The following is a 16,569-nucleotide window of genomic DNA, read 5'->3' on the forward strand; positions in this document are numbered from 1 at the left end:
AATTTAATTTACCGTCACTTATGGTGAAGGGATTATTACACAAATATATAGCATGGTTGGTATGTAGGTACATAGGGCTTATTTTATTTTACTTTCTGAGCTTGGGTGAACGTTTTGACCAATATTACTTTAGTAATTGGTTATTAGTATCTATTTAGGTACAAAATAACTAATATCTACCTTTGCCGCTACCATAGAATCCATACTATTTTATAGCGCGGTCACATTTTAGCTATAGATGTACCATCGTACATCGTCTGGTGTTTGAATTTAGAACTAAGCTCATCACGGTATAAAAAGTATTGAATGATAATATCATAATATTATTATGTCAAATGTTAGTATGTGGCGCCCTCGATCAGCGGTCAACCTATACTAGTGGATATATACCTAGTACTTTATTCTCATAATGTAATGATGATCAGTACCGTCAGTGTCCGTTGAGAAAGACATTGCCGACAACTATTGTTTGTAGGTACAACTAGAACTAAGAAAATTGTGAAAACGTATCCAAAATTGATATTTTTGTAAGCAGTAGGTACCTAATAATAAAAGTGTAAAAAATAAACAACCTCCCAATCATAACTCCATTATGAAAAAATATGAGAATGTATTATAATATTATAGTCATTTATGTAGTAAAACTATGTGTCTAAGAAATAAGACGTAAAACTTATAGTAGGTAGGTAGGTACATAACTTCGTCCGCTAGTCCATTTGTTAATTCCTACGTACCTTCTTATTTATTTTTCATAAATATATAGGTAGATACCTACTTACCGTGTAAGTATCTCTGACCTTAATTCCAAATACTCGTTTTTCTTGAGGGAAATTTGAATATCAGAGGTCGGCAAACATGAGATATTGGGCATTTGTCACAAGATGTGGGAGGAGGGAGTGCGGAGGTAGATAGAAGCTAGGTAGATAGAAGGCTGCATCTTTGGGATTGGTTTAACGGGATGTGTGGAGGAAGGGGAGTGTAGAGGGCCGGAGAGCCGGAGGGAATTGTGGACCGGATTAAGAGGACGTTCTACAGAATTGGCCTTGAGAATTGAAAATATGATTTTTTAACATGTGGTCCATAATATCTGGTCTACTAGTTAATATAAAAAGGTCGTGTCAAAGTTGTTTGTGTTAATAAATTTGCTCTATGACTGATCCGACTCATATTTCACATTTATTTCATCAGGGCTGTCGAAGACATAAATCATATATATTTATAATTTTAAATTTTTATTTATAATATATATTATTTAAGTTTTGTGCATCTAATGCCGGGTCCACACTGGCAACAAGTTAATTTGCTGGCAACCTCGTTAGATTTTACGATAATTATGATGATTATCGTAAAATTTCTTAAGCAATTATGGTAAGTATCGTAAAATTTAATGAGGTTGCCAGCAACTTGTTGCCAGTGTGGAAATGGCTTAATAATATCCACTGTGGTTCACGTAGTGGCATGGACCTGGGGTTAGCTAATTCAGGAAGTCAACACCCATGATAGAATTTTTTCCAGTTTTGGTTGCATTATATTCCAAAACTCTTCTGTAAAAATCGTTTCCGAGTTTATAAATAGAAATTTCTCGGTGTACATAGTAAACAAACCTACGAATAAAAAAAGACAAAAAGGAACATGCTGATTCATCGCAGTAAAATCTGGTAATCAAATTCGCCATTTTGAAAAGCGACGATTTTGCGTAAACAAATATCACGTGGTCTGTACGTGTGCGGCAAACTTCGAATGTGTTTGTAATTTTGTGCAAAGTGCGAATGTAATGTTTTCAAATAATTGATATGGATTAATTATACCATCGTATTATTTTCTCGAAATCATAAACATACTATAATGTTTGAGGCTTTCACGGTTGTTTTTTATCGTAGTATATTCTTGGGTTTTCACCGTGTCTCCTTCTTCCTTCTTTACTCGACGTTTCGGGCTCGTTGCAGAGGCCATTATCAAGAGATATGTTTTATGATGAAATGTGGTGTAGGTATGTGAATGTAAACGTTGCTCTAAGAATGTCAAAAGGAATCCGATTATCTAAGAGCAAACGTTGCTCAGAGTAATCTGTCAATCATTACGACCGGAGATACTGGCTCGAATATTAGATTTTGCTGATAGTGCCGGAAGCCATGACGTTTTTAATCGTAATCCATCATCCCTATTAATGTTTTCAGGGTTTCTGTGGATTTCAATGGCCTCCTTTACCAAACGTGCGAAATATCCTTTATTACGACCCAATATCTTGGTCTCGAAGTCAAATTTGTGCCCTGTATCCATCGAGTGCTCGGCAATTGCCGACATCGTGTAATGTTTAAGACGGTATGCTCTCTCGTGTTCACTCACACGCTTCTGTACCTACCAAGTTTATTCACTTCCACAAATGTGAAATTTAAACAGCTAATAGGTATTATGTAATCTGTGTAAAGTATGATTAATCATATCATAAATTTATTAGCATTGGTAGCTATTCAAAATAACAAACACTTCAAAATGTATAGTTATGTTTTATTAGTACCAACCTACCAACCTAGTTATTCCACAATTATTATAATACACATAAGATTGGTTTTATCCGAAAGGAAATTTTCAATTGGCGTTACAGTTTTTAGTTTTTTTATCTGATACCTAGTTTCAGCAGTTTTGCGGTAGGTACATATATATGTATAAAGACTATATGTATTGTTGATCAGTAAGGTAAATACAGAATCTTAGATCGTGTCTCTAAAAATCGAAAGAAAAATCAGAACTACAAAAAATGTATTGAATTCCCAGAATTACATCCCTGTGATATCGTAAGCGAACTATCAAAACCAAAACCATATAAACCATATAAAACCATATACCTGCTTAACCCTAAAATCAAATGGATATTAGAAATCTCTGAGAAAATATTGAACATGAAATTTTTTGATTTCTTATAAAAATATTGTAGGTATGCAACCTACAATATGTATTGCATTATTATAGATATAATATGATTCATTTTAATATGTCGTTAAAAAAATATGATTTTTATCAAATTACACATAATAAATTGACAATCTATTTAACATGGTTTCATTTTATTTGTGTGTAAGTAGGTGTTATGTCATGTTCATCCATGAGGCATTCTCGCTTAATTGACATCGGGCTGAGTGCGACCCTGGTGAGGTGGTTTTTCTGGTGGAGGCCATTTTTATTCTGAGGGCCAAGGACACCCGGTCCGCCATATTTGACGACCCACAAACGGAACGTCTTAAAACCACCACCAACAAAAAAATGTCCTAAATATCTTATTTAGTTATAAAACATAATTTCTTAATACAATTTTCCATACGTGAGTAGATATCTATCTACATAAGTAGGTGTCTGTGTATTGTGGTAAAACAAATTTTCATAATTGTCTCAATATCTACGTACCTCCCTAATTTTAATTTGTTCAAGCTATTAGGTCCATACTCTGACTCATACACAAATTGAAAAACAATATGTGTAGGTACTTGCTAGTCCCAGGATTCGAACCTGGGACCCACGACGATATAGGCCGACGCATTGGTATTATCCACCTACTATAATATACCTATAATGATTAAGCAGTTTAAAAGCAATCCTCGACATAATTGTCTGTAAAGTCGCATTTCAAACTGTGGATGTTCGTGTGCTTCGTCTAACGCGGAAATTGTTTTAAAAAACTGAAAAAATCGGGTATTTATCAACTGTCATGACTACCTATTTAATATTTATCCATTACATTGAAAATTAATGGAATTGTTAAGCCCACTCGACGCTCCCCTATAATACTAATAAATGGAAGCAATAATTAAATATATGCACTCGAGATGTATTTATAAAATCCAAAAAATCGCTTGAAGGCTCTATGATATTAGTCTTGTAACCCGTTCAGCATGACAATGTAGTGGAGAAACACAGAACATTGAAGTTAATCCCTCCGAACCAAAAACCGCCACGCACCACACCCGGTCTTAATCGGGCGTATCACGTGGCCCTACATTGGCGATGTGAAGCATCTAGTTAAGTTTTAGGCAGGGAATGCCCTAGGAGGAGATACCCAGGACTAAGGTTGCTACGCTCAGAGTGAGCTCTGACTGAGTTTAAAGTTACTTTCTAATGCAAAGTGCCGGGGAGAGAAGAGCACAGGGAAATTATGAAAATAAAAATGATTCTAGTGTACCTATATAAAACAAAATAATGAAGCTAATCATACGGACAGCAAAAATTATGTGAAGAGATCTTCACGCCCGCAGTAAGACGCCGCAATTTTTTAAAATGCAAGATAATGTGCCTTAGTAGCAACCAAGTCGGACGGCCCGATGGGCCCAACAGCTGGTTGGACCGACCTGAGCATCTCCTCCCGTTCGGAGCACATTCTGAACAAGATATCCCATAGGTACGTTCTCTGGGAATGTCCTACGGTATACAGAAAAGGAAGAGCTGCTCAAGGTCCGACTAGCTGTTTGAGCCGTCCGACCTAGTCGTCACAAAGGCTAATTTTGTTTCATTTAGAAAATTCGCGGCACCATACCGCTAACGTGAAGACAGTGAAGATTAGGTTTTGTTACTTATTACAAATTCTCCTTCTACGTGATCCTCTCTTCTATGTGCACTTTTAAGTCATGTACATTAATTCAAAGCACGTTTTAGTCTATTGCAATATCAGTCTTCGGTAACTCCTCCTGAAACATTCCCAGTCATAATGATCCACATCCAAAAGTAGCTCAGGATTCACCCGATAAAGACCGGATGAGGTGGGAGGCATTGTGGTTTGATGGGGACATACAAGAAGTAAAAAAAAAGATTTAGTAGGTATATTAAAGGAAAGTAGGTATATTAGTACATATTGGCCACCAACTGAAACCCTCCTAATATTTTACGCTTCAAGATACAACCCATATCAATGATGTCAGTTGTAGTCGAAATTATAATAGGAATATTGCCCAGTCTACTGCACGCCAGAGTCTTGAAGTTCTTCCTGGGACTCTCCCAATAATATGTAGGTACTTAGAAGGGATTTTATCGTTCGATATACCTTGTCGCCGTGGTATTTTTTCGAAAGGGTGGTAAAGTGGTGAAGGGAAAGCATGTGGTGGGTGGTAATATTTACTAGTGTTGAATAATTTTAGAAGCTGCAACTAAGTATATTTTATTAATATTGTAAATAGGACAGATCGCTTCTCGACCGAGCACCTCCGCGCGCCATATTTTTTGAGAATTAACGTCTAACCCCGATACAAAGCCGGCAAAGGAGAAAGCAGAATGGTCCGAGCTGTGTATTATTGTAACTTGTCATATTTTGTTGAATTTATTCGTTACAGGGACATTGTCGCCTTATTTTTAGTGCCGGAATTTATAATTGTGAGATGCTGTGGGAGATTACGGCAATAATAGGTGACATCGACACTGCTCAGTGCTTGCTGCTAAGGAACATTTTCCGATTACCGTTATTATGCGGTGACCACTTCCAACGAAGTATTCGTACGATTATTGGACACAGTTATTATTGACTATAGAAAGTAGAAGACCCTAAAGTCTATTCTAGTAGAGATGTCTGATTAAAATCAATTCTTTAAAATTATTTCTCTCACTTTAATCGATTCGTTAAAGGTAGCAGTGGCAAAGGATGACTTTTAGAAAGAGGTAAGCTGTAGATATCAGAGCCAAAGGACACAATTGTCAGGTATGGGTACCTACTTATGGCAAATATGAAGATAATACGATATTACTACTGATCAACAGGTATGTAGGTACACACTGATGACAATGACACACTAATTCGATGAAATTTCAATAGCTCACTGACGACATAAAATTGAGCGATGAGTTTAAATTATGTATTTTCCTAACCATGTATAAGTACATAATCAAGAATCATAAGATAAAATTATTTATTATTTTTAAAATCAATCTATATTTACTTATAAGTATGTGATTGAATGCCATAGAAACTATTTTTTATCAGAGCCTAACGTTTTGCATACATTGCGATAGACACGCTGAGGTCACGTGATATAAAGTCCATACAAAAAATCAGCATCCCCGGAAAATAGTCCGATAAATACGTTAAAGACAGGTGGCGCGCTGTGGCATAATATAATCTGTATTTATTTATAATATATTCCTACATATACGACAGGTGTCGTTAAATTATTATTATAGAATAAATATAAGTGTAATTAAAATATTTAAATATGCAAATGAAAAAATATTTTTCTTAAGAAGGTAGGCTTGAAATAATCGCCTAGTATGGAGTGTTCGCCACTGATTGGTAGGTACAACGATGTATTAAATTTTCTTTGAAAAGTGATTGAATTGAAATATGTAAAATAATCGATTTGTCGTTTCCCTGAAAAACTACCTTTATCATGTTTTCCTTGGCACTATAAAAAGTTTCCCTGGGAATTATCTACACAAAAGCTATGAATTATTATTAACATTTTCAAACTACAATATTTGGTATTTTTGATAGATTTGAAAGAATAAAATTAATTTAATGAACAAAACTATTTTAAAATAAATAATGCATGCTCTTTTGATATATTGGAGCATTTTTCTGCCTATTATGACTTAGAGATGTTGATGTAGCTATATCTATCGGTCATCGGAAAATAATATTCACCGTACCAGAGATTGATCGCCGGTTGACCGGCAGAACAGGTGAGTGTCGCTCAGATGTGCACCCAAAAAAGCGAATAGGCATAATCAAAATAAAATACTATTTCGTCACTATTTTTTGGTACACCTCAGGTATACAGAGGTCTGGGGAAGATATTTTGCATATCGACGGACACTCGGTGATGTGTTGTGATTTTTGGAAAAAATTGATTTGATAATGTGACTTTACATAAGGAAAAAATCAAACGTTATTAAAAACCAGTCAAAATAAATAAAACCGTAGCAAAAACTGTTATGTAAATTTCAATATTTTGAGCTATTAAAAGTTATTATTTTCTCATTAATTAAGGGTAAATGGTCACCCTCCATGTCTATTCTGAATAATTGAACAAGTTTTTAGGGTATGCTGATGGTGATGATGACCTATTTATGACATGAATGAGTTATCGACACACCTACCATTAGGATTGGATTAGTGGAATTCAGGAGTAGGGACTATTGATTGTAGGAATAGGTGTAGGTTCGATATTTGTACATTCTGTATTCTATATTTAAGTAGGTACCTACCTAATGCACAAGTCCGTGGTCGAATTGCATCTAAATTGTACGTATACAGTTCACCGCGAGCTGTTGTACCAGAAACAGGTGGCCGTAGGTAGGTATAGCATTGAGATCGCGTTTTTCGCGCATTTCAGATACAATTATGAGAACGCATCAACATAGAGACTAATTAAAGTTTTAAAGTTTAAAGTTCCAATGCTATACATTTCTGGTATGTTCCATGTTGAACTGTGATACAGTGAACCGCATACGTACAATTTTCCGGCACGCCGTCGTCGCTGTGCATTTAATATTTTTATTTATGTGATAAAATAATTTGTTTATTTTGTAGATTTTTAGCTAACTACCTATTTTTGTATGCATTATAATATAATCTACCAAATTAAACCAATGTATATAATGTATAAAAAAACAGCGAAAAATAATTATAATTTCATAAAAAATAACAGATAAGCGTAATGTATGTAACGGTAACATTATAAATACAATACCAAATCATAAACCTCTGATTTTTAAACTGGTGTTTTGAGTTATGTACGTACCACTCATAATATTACCAGATTGCTAAATAACTTTATTTTATAATATTATGTAGTTTAGGAGTGTTTAGACCTTGTATACTGAGACAACTAGACAACCGTGGATTTCAACACACGTAATCGGACCTGAAAAATAAAATTGACTGCCACGGACAAATTATTACACGTGTGGTCATATACACAAGCTTCTTAAAAAAACTATTATATACCTTATCTTATTTTATTAATTGATTTTTTTTTACTGATATTTCTTGATGGAGCGATATACATACATATAAGAGATAGTTTAAAAAAAACACAATTAAGTCTGTATTATCATATACCTATTTGGAATATTTTTATTTATTGTACTAGGTACCTACCTACCTAGTAACTTTTACACGCTTATAAAATAGGTAGGTACTATATGCAATTTCGGTTTACGAATTGATAATGTCGCAAAACGAAATCTGTGTTATTAAGTATTTTATAAATGTGGAAAAATTACTATAAGTAGATAAGTAAATAAAAATATTTGTTTATTTAAATGAAACTATTTTTTATTCTATGAATATTACCCATAAATTATAAATTATTAAACATAAATTCACCTGTAGGCAGTGGCAAAGACATACTAGGCGATTATTTGAAGCCTACCATCTTAAGAAAAATATTTTTTAATTGCATATTGACTTATTTATATAATCACTTGATTATATTCTATGAGATGCCGTATCTGTAGGAATGTATAACACATATAGTTACAAAATAATCTGCAAAGATTTTAAAAAATATACCACAGCGCGCCATCTGTCGTGACGTAAATAAAAGTCGGATTACGTTAAAAAAATAATTCTCAATTTTTATCATATTGACTTTACGTCACGTAGCCCCGTCTAGTCTACCGAATTGTATGAACTAAGGTAAGCTCCGATCCCAGAGCCTAAAACCGAAAAAAAATTAAATGGTGTTGTTTTTAAAAATAAAGAGAACTTTTATCTAATGATTTTTAATGTGTATAAATGTTTTGAAAAAATACATAGATAATTTAAACTGATCGCTTAATTTTATGTCGTCGGTGAGTTTTTGAAGTTTCATTAAATTAGTGTGTCGTTGTCATTAGAGTGTGCCAATTCATTAGTAGTAATATCGTATTATCTTCTTATTTCTCGTAAGTGTACCTGGAGACTGTCTCTTTTTATCAGATCTCCACAGCCTACCTCTTTCCAAAAGTCACCCTTCGCCACTGCCTGTAGGTACCTATATTGCATGAATTGTAAACATTTTCCTAACAAAAATTGTAGGTATGTAGGTGTCTCAGAAAATATTCCAAATTACGTGTATTCAGTAATAATATCTATTAGGTACTTACATATTGCTATTTTTTAACAATCATATTATTATCTACTATTAGTGTGCGATGTTGAACAATACATTACCCTTTATTTCTACACAATAACTACAATTCATAAGGATAACCTTTTGTCAATAGTACTAGCTAAATATAATATAGGCATCTTTTTAATTTACAATAAAACACGCACGTGAAAACGCTTCCGCATCGATATTCACGACAGCATATTTTACCTGTGGCGCGGGAATTACTAAGTCCCTCACCCCACTCGGCAGGCAGAGTAGATGGCCATATTGAGTGGATTACAGAGACGGATTAGTCCGGGGAGTTTGTTTTTAAGTTTTAGACTACTACATTTTTTTCGCGTTACTACGAATCCCACTGACCTATATACTTACTATTATACTAGACTGGAGTATATTATTGTCTTATGTTTTAAAGAAAACTGAGAAAATATAGTTACTAAAAGATCATGTTTTTCCATAAAAATAAGTAGGTAAATAGGTACCAGTGGCGAAGGGTGGAGATAGGCTATTAAGATCCGACATAAATAGGTAGTCAGAACTCAGAATGTACAATATACATAATAAACTTTGTTAGTCACACGTCACACGTATTTGTTTTCTACAATTTACGGTGACGGTTAGTTTTTTTTAAATTTTAATTAAGCACTGCGAAAATCAAGCCATAAGTAGGTACCTAATAGATAATAGTCAAAAAGTAGTCGTTTATCTATAAAATATCTAACATTATGCCATTTAACCATACATAACTTTGGATATTTTATACTTAGATATACAAATATTTTTATCAACTGTGGTTTGATTAGGCAGGGTTTAATGAATTTTAAAAAAGTAACCAACAACATGTGTAATAAATGTTAGTTTTCTTAATTCAACGAAAACATATAAGTATGAATGAAAAAGTGTGCACTATTTTGACCCATAACATACCAAAACTATTAATAATTATGGTTTGGTTTAGTAAACTGTACACCATCTGTAAATTATAGTATTAGTTCAAAAAAAAAAACAAATACCTACGAATGAGTGACAAACTTTAATGTGCACTATTTATGTTGGATCTTAACAGCCTACCTCCACCCTTTGCAACTGGTATGTACTCATTTATACATCCAGACTTTTCCTGTAGGTATTTACAGAGAATTTTTCAAAGATATTACCATTAAATGGTTTTCCTACAAAATTGCATTTTGCGATATTTATACTACAGTAATTTACCGGGGTGCGACATATTATTTTACTGTAACAAATCACACAATCTCGTTTCAAGTGATTACTTTTATTTATCTCCAGGTTTATTTCATTTCTAAACTGACTCTGGTGCGGGGTGATATTAGGAGGTCCGCGCGTCTTATCAGGCCCACATCGGCGGTCGATAAAGCACTGGCGATTTCACCAAAACAAGCGCCCTCCGCCCTCCCGCACTCACGAAAGTAAGGGCTGATTGTCGTGCAACTTGGCCACCCCTCCCAGTGTGTTGGTTCGCAGGAATATTTCGGCGACACTGTGTGTACTTTGAACTCAGGTCGATATGTTTACAACGCCGCTTCGAATGCTTATGTCGAATCAATTTAATATGAATGGAAAAATGTTAGAATGTAAATCTTCTTTAGTATTTTGAAAGTGCTCATACCCAATGTTTAAAGTTAATGATATTTAAAAGAACAGGCAATCAGATTATTCATTATTAAATTTTCCCGTTATTATATTTTTAGACCATTAATATATTGATTTATTCATAAAAATGTAGGTACCCAACGTATTATTGTGGCGAAGATTCCTTACTGGACGATTATTTAGAGCCTAGATAGAATGGAGTCAGATTCTTCTGGCAGTGCAGGCGACTCATTTAGGTGTTTGTGTCGTTACTTTAAAATAACACTAACATCGTTGCAAAGTGATTTCGTCGTGGCTGCAATGGCAAAAGAATCTTTCCCTCCTTTACTTTAATAAAAATAAATCTTATGCGTATAATAACAAAGACTCGATAGCAAATGCTTAATTTATATTAAATATATTTCGTAATCATTTAACTAAGTAGTAGAATTTAAAAGAAATATTATTTAGGTATCCAACTACATAAATTTAGGTAGTAAACTATCAATTAATTATTATCATAGCCATTGGCGGCCTTAGGCCCGAAAAACTGGTAGGTCAATTTTGAATTTAGTATTTTAATTTGCCTTTTCGTTGTATACTTAAAAGACGTATTGCAAATTGACTTTTTATACATTATATAATAAGTGCTAGAAATTGTTATAGATAGGTACCTACTTACCCTTCAAAAAATGTTCATTTTTCATAACGCCAACCCATCGTAACCGAAATTGCACACAACGCGTTATAAATTTTTGTAAATTAAGTCCACTTTTCTTTCTTTACTTTTTGAAAAATCATCAATCACACGATTATAAAAATTGTCTATTTTTCCCACATATTTTTTTTCAATACTGAGCATTGCAAGAGCGGTGAGTCTATCTTGGCCCATCGTATTGCGTAGAAAGGTTTTTATTCTTTTGAGAGTGGAAAAACATCTTTCACTTTCAACTGTTGTCATTGGTATGACGCAAATAAATTGGAGAACTTTGATCGACTCGGAAAATTTTTCGTTGAAATTATTGCTGAGTAAAAAATGTAGAAGAGAAACTGCACTATTAGCGCCATGCAAATCATCTCGTTGATAAAACACCAATAATTCATTTTTTAACTTGGTTATGTTTATTTCTTCTAACTGTTTTACCAAATTTACTTGACTTATGGGAAAATTATTTTTAAAATCAGTGTAATTTTCTTTATTGAACAAATCGGATATAATGAGATGATCGTTGGATGTGAATCGTGCTTCCATTTCCACTATAATTGTATCACAGACTTCAATTGCTACTGCGTTGCTATTGTCATCTATCCGTCGCTTTTTATGATCACCCGTTGCACAGCTGGAATTCGGATTAGTGCTAGCTTCATTTCTGATTTCGGAAATATATTTTTTAAAATTATCGATGTATGTTTTTATCTTAATAGCGTCTAAGTTTCTTTTTGCATTTGTTTAAATAAAATTTGACAATGAGGCATTATTTTGTGAAAAAAAGTCAACGAATAAATAAAAGTTTTTTTTTCCAAATTATTTATTAAGTTTTGGGCTTGACTTAGGGTATTGGTGTCATTTTCTCTGTCCAGTATTGAATTTAAACACTGTAAAATGTCTTCTCGGTACAAAAAAACTGTCTCCACACATTTAGCATTGAAGCACCATCTAGTTGGAGCTGCTTTCGGTAGACGCACTTTGACGAATTCATCTAATATTTTCGTTCTTTTTGGTGATCTCGAAAAAAAGACGGAAAATGATTGGACTGTGGCAAAAAAAACTTTCAGACCAGTGGTTATGGTGGATGCTTTTTGCAGAACTAAATTAAATTGATGAGCATAACAGTGGATGTACTGTGCTAGTGGAAAAGTTTCGCGGACTCTCGTCTGAACTCCTCCAGTTTTTCCACTCATTATAGCTGCTCCGTCGTAGCTTTGCGCTATTAGCTGTCGGGGAAGAACTTCCAAGATTCTCAGCTCTTTTAAAATTTCTTCTGTTAATCCTATTGCCGTGCACACCTCTGGATTTACAAACTTCCAAAATCTTTCACATACTATATTGTCTTTTAAATATCTCACAACAAAAACCATTTGCGTTTTTGTGGAGCTATCTGTCGTTTCGTCAACTTGAATAGCTACGTAATTAGATTTTTTTATGTCACATCTAATTTCTTCTTGAGTGACTTTTAATATTGAATCTAGCAATTCGTTTTGGATAGTCTTCGAAATTCCTTTGAATGTAGTTGACCTTTCTAAATGCTCCTTCATAACAATATCTATTTCCTGCATGAAATTTATTAATCCACGAAATATACCAGGATTATCAGACTCTTTAGACTCATCATGGCCTCGTAAGGCCAGCTCAAACGATCCGCAAAATTGAATACACTTTAATATTTTTGTTAAAATTAAACGATTTTTATCGACAGTTTCATTGTGATCAGCAATCGATCTGCGGTACGCACTATCTAACTGAATTCGGATATCTGTTGTTCCTAATAAAACAAAACTCATAGAATTATCTATGTGTGCTGTTGACTTGCTATGCTTTTTTATTTTTTCTTTGAGATGTTTTAGATCACCAACACCAAATTCTGTCCATTGCTTTTCATTTTTGCAATCAAAAATTAAACAATGAAAACAAAAAAATTAATTCCTTCGATCGCAACCACATATCCATTCGCAAAAATGATAGCTTTTCTTGTTGAAATATCTGTTAACATCTTTGCTTTTCTCTTTTGTTGTTTGAACTATTTTCATATCCGGCATGTACCTGCCTAATATCTTCGCTTGTAGACGTTTATCATAGTTAAATGTTTCATTCTTTATTTCGTTTAAAATATAATCCACTGAATTAGACAATTTGTGTCAGTTCAAACAAATAAACCGTCGTAAATTCCACAAAACTTCACAAAAATGTAATAAATCACTAAAAACCAAACTTTGTGTGTATATTCGTATATTAACTGCACCAAAAACTATTTACATACGTTTAAAACAACTAAATACATACGTCAAAACTTGTCAACTGTCAGAAAAAATACATCATACAATAATCTCCGGCGTGGCAGTAGCAAGCGACCCTAGTCGACTTTATCATTCTGTTTCACATAATTAGCTGAAAATATTTTTTGTTTCACACTCGGACAATGGCCGAGAGGCATATAATCCACGCATCCTTGGATCTTAAAGCGTCGAATATTGTTTTATATCTTTCTTTGTCTAATGTATGAAAAATGAGAGAGAAAATTTTATAAAAATTCTCAGTTTGGGTCAAAAATTGAATCGCCGGACGTTGGCGGGCTGGCGGCGAATTTTCGCCCATCGAGAATACAAAACAAAAAATCCACCGATTATTATTAATATTATTATATGACATTATAGATATTATTAATATTATTATGTCGATTGTAAGGTATATATTTTGGGAGGACAATGACCGAATGACCTAATGGGAGACCCGCGTATGATCATAGCCTTTCCACGCTTTCAATAGGGAACAGAAAAATTGTTCTAATATTTCAGATTGTAGGTACCATGGGCGAAAAGGAAGCGTTTGTCAAAAAGCCTTTTTTGACACAAATTTATTTTTCGCGCATTTTGCAACCCCTTCGTATCTCGGTGTACCTACAAGCGAGTGGTGTTTTTTGTTGTTGTTATTGTAAAATTAATTATGTAATGTAATAATGTAAAAGTAAAGATATTGTTGTTGTAAAAACGTTTTTAAAAATACGTAAGTATCTAGTTATTTACTTATTTTTATACTATCAACTAATAGTTATAAATAGTTTCTGTCTGACTAATCACTAAGACATTCCGTGTAAATATGTAGGTACTTCAGATAGCTGATGCCTACCTACCGAAAATTATAGAAACCGGAAGTGAGAATATTTTTTTATACTGTCTGTGATACCGTATGGAAATTAATCATATATGTACCTACCTACACTAATTGACATCAGTTAGACTATCAAAAACGGTAATCGTTGGAAACCATGAAGGAAAAAGCCCAACGGGGATGATACAGATGGGTGTGATAAGGGATGCTTATAGGCATACGAGGGAGAGTCTTTAACAACGTTGAAGTCTTGAAAGAGATGACAGAATCGTCAAGGATCGAGCCGCCTGGTGGATAGCAGTGGAGGGAGCCAAGGCTCGAGTAGAAGAAGAAGCACCCCATTTTTCTCTTACTTATATTAAATTTAGAGATTTGATAAATGACATAAAATGACAAACATGTAATTTTCTTGCATTGTTTTTATATTGTAACACTGTAGGTAGATATACGTTCATAGGCCAATAGCTAAAATACACACAAGAAAACACAAAGTTACTGAAATGCCAACCTTTATGTGGGTACATAGATTACCTAGGTACCTACCTATACAAATGTCATTAGCAGGAACAATACAAGAAGCTTTCGTGACACATAAGTGAAGTAAGCTTCTGCGCATTTACAACATTGTATATTAAGGCATACTTATATGTATGAGAACTACAAGCAATAAAAATATTATTTGAATATTATCTTTCAGAAACATACAAAATAATTCCAATACTATCACATATGTACAATCTATTATTTAGTAGGTAGTAAATGGCCACGATTGGGCAAAATTTCCGTGTCTGTTATACTCGGGAAATATTTTTCGATTACATTGAAGGAAAACTAGTCATAAAACTAATGCGGCCATTGGTCAATTATTATTTTGTCCACTTTTACTGTCTTTTATATGTAGATTGGTTACCTACTGCATCGATTTTTTTATGAGACGTAATTTCACAAAATGACTTTGTATATATTTAATCGCATTACTACCTGTTATCATCGTGGTAACCTGGATGCACAATTCCTAAATAGGTATTCTCAGCAGTCATAATCATATGCATGTACTTTATAACTTGTGTGCGAATTACGCATACATTATTACGATTTCAATTTTATGGTAATATCAATTAGGTAGAAGGAAATGTATAAGTCTAATCTATAAGTATGTAAATGTTCCTCACAGAAAATATTTTGTAGTCGATTGCTTTAATAAACTACGTTGAAAATAATATTCTGTATGTTTTTAGTAAAAACTAAGATAATTTGAGTCGTGGGCAACTTCTATTTCTGTGTGGAATGTAGTTATTACCAGTGGCGAAGGGTGGACGTAGGCTGTCATGATGCGACATAAATATTGCACACGAAGCTTTGTCAATCATACGTATTTATTTTCATTGAATTTATACTAGGTATAATTTGAAAATAGTGTTGGTTACTTATTAAATAATATCTAATTAAGCCATAATAGTTTACGCATACTTTGGGCGATCCGACAAAATAGTGCACACTTTTTCAGTCGTACCAATTTATTGTCGTTGAATTATTAAGAATAGGTACATACCTATTACAGATGGTGTTGGTTATTTTTTTTAAAGTCTGCCCTAAACCTTGCCTTAACCAAACGATAATAAATAAAAAATATTCATGTATCTATAAAACATATAAAACTACATACGATTTAACGGTATAGTTTTAGATATTTTATGGATATACATTTTTTGACTACTGTCTATTAGGTATGCCTTGAGTTTAATTAATTAAAAAAAAACAAATCGACACTATCTGCATATTGCAGTTTTAGTTCAATGAAAGCAAATATACCTACGTATGACTGACAAAATTTTGTGTGTACTATTTATGTCGGATTTTATGAGCTTACCTCCACCCTTCGCCAGCGCTAGGTACCTACCTGCCTTAGTAATTCAGATGCGTTGATTTTACTCGTCTTTTCACAATTAGGTACCTACTCATATTTTTATTGCAAATAATTATTAATTTGCTACGTTCAACTTATTTTTAACATTTTTAAACTTATCTATCGCCCTTTTCCTCACACATAGAATTCACCTCCATATTAAATTTATTATA

This window comes from Rhyacophila brunnea, unplaced genomic scaffold (genome assembly GCF_057557595.1).
Source record: "Rhyacophila brunnea isolate RB1 unplaced genomic scaffold, BYU_Rbru_1.0 scaffold_8, whole genome shotgun sequence".
Taxonomy (NCBI): domain Eukaryota; kingdom Metazoa; phylum Arthropoda; class Insecta; order Trichoptera; family Rhyacophilidae; genus Rhyacophila; species Rhyacophila brunnea.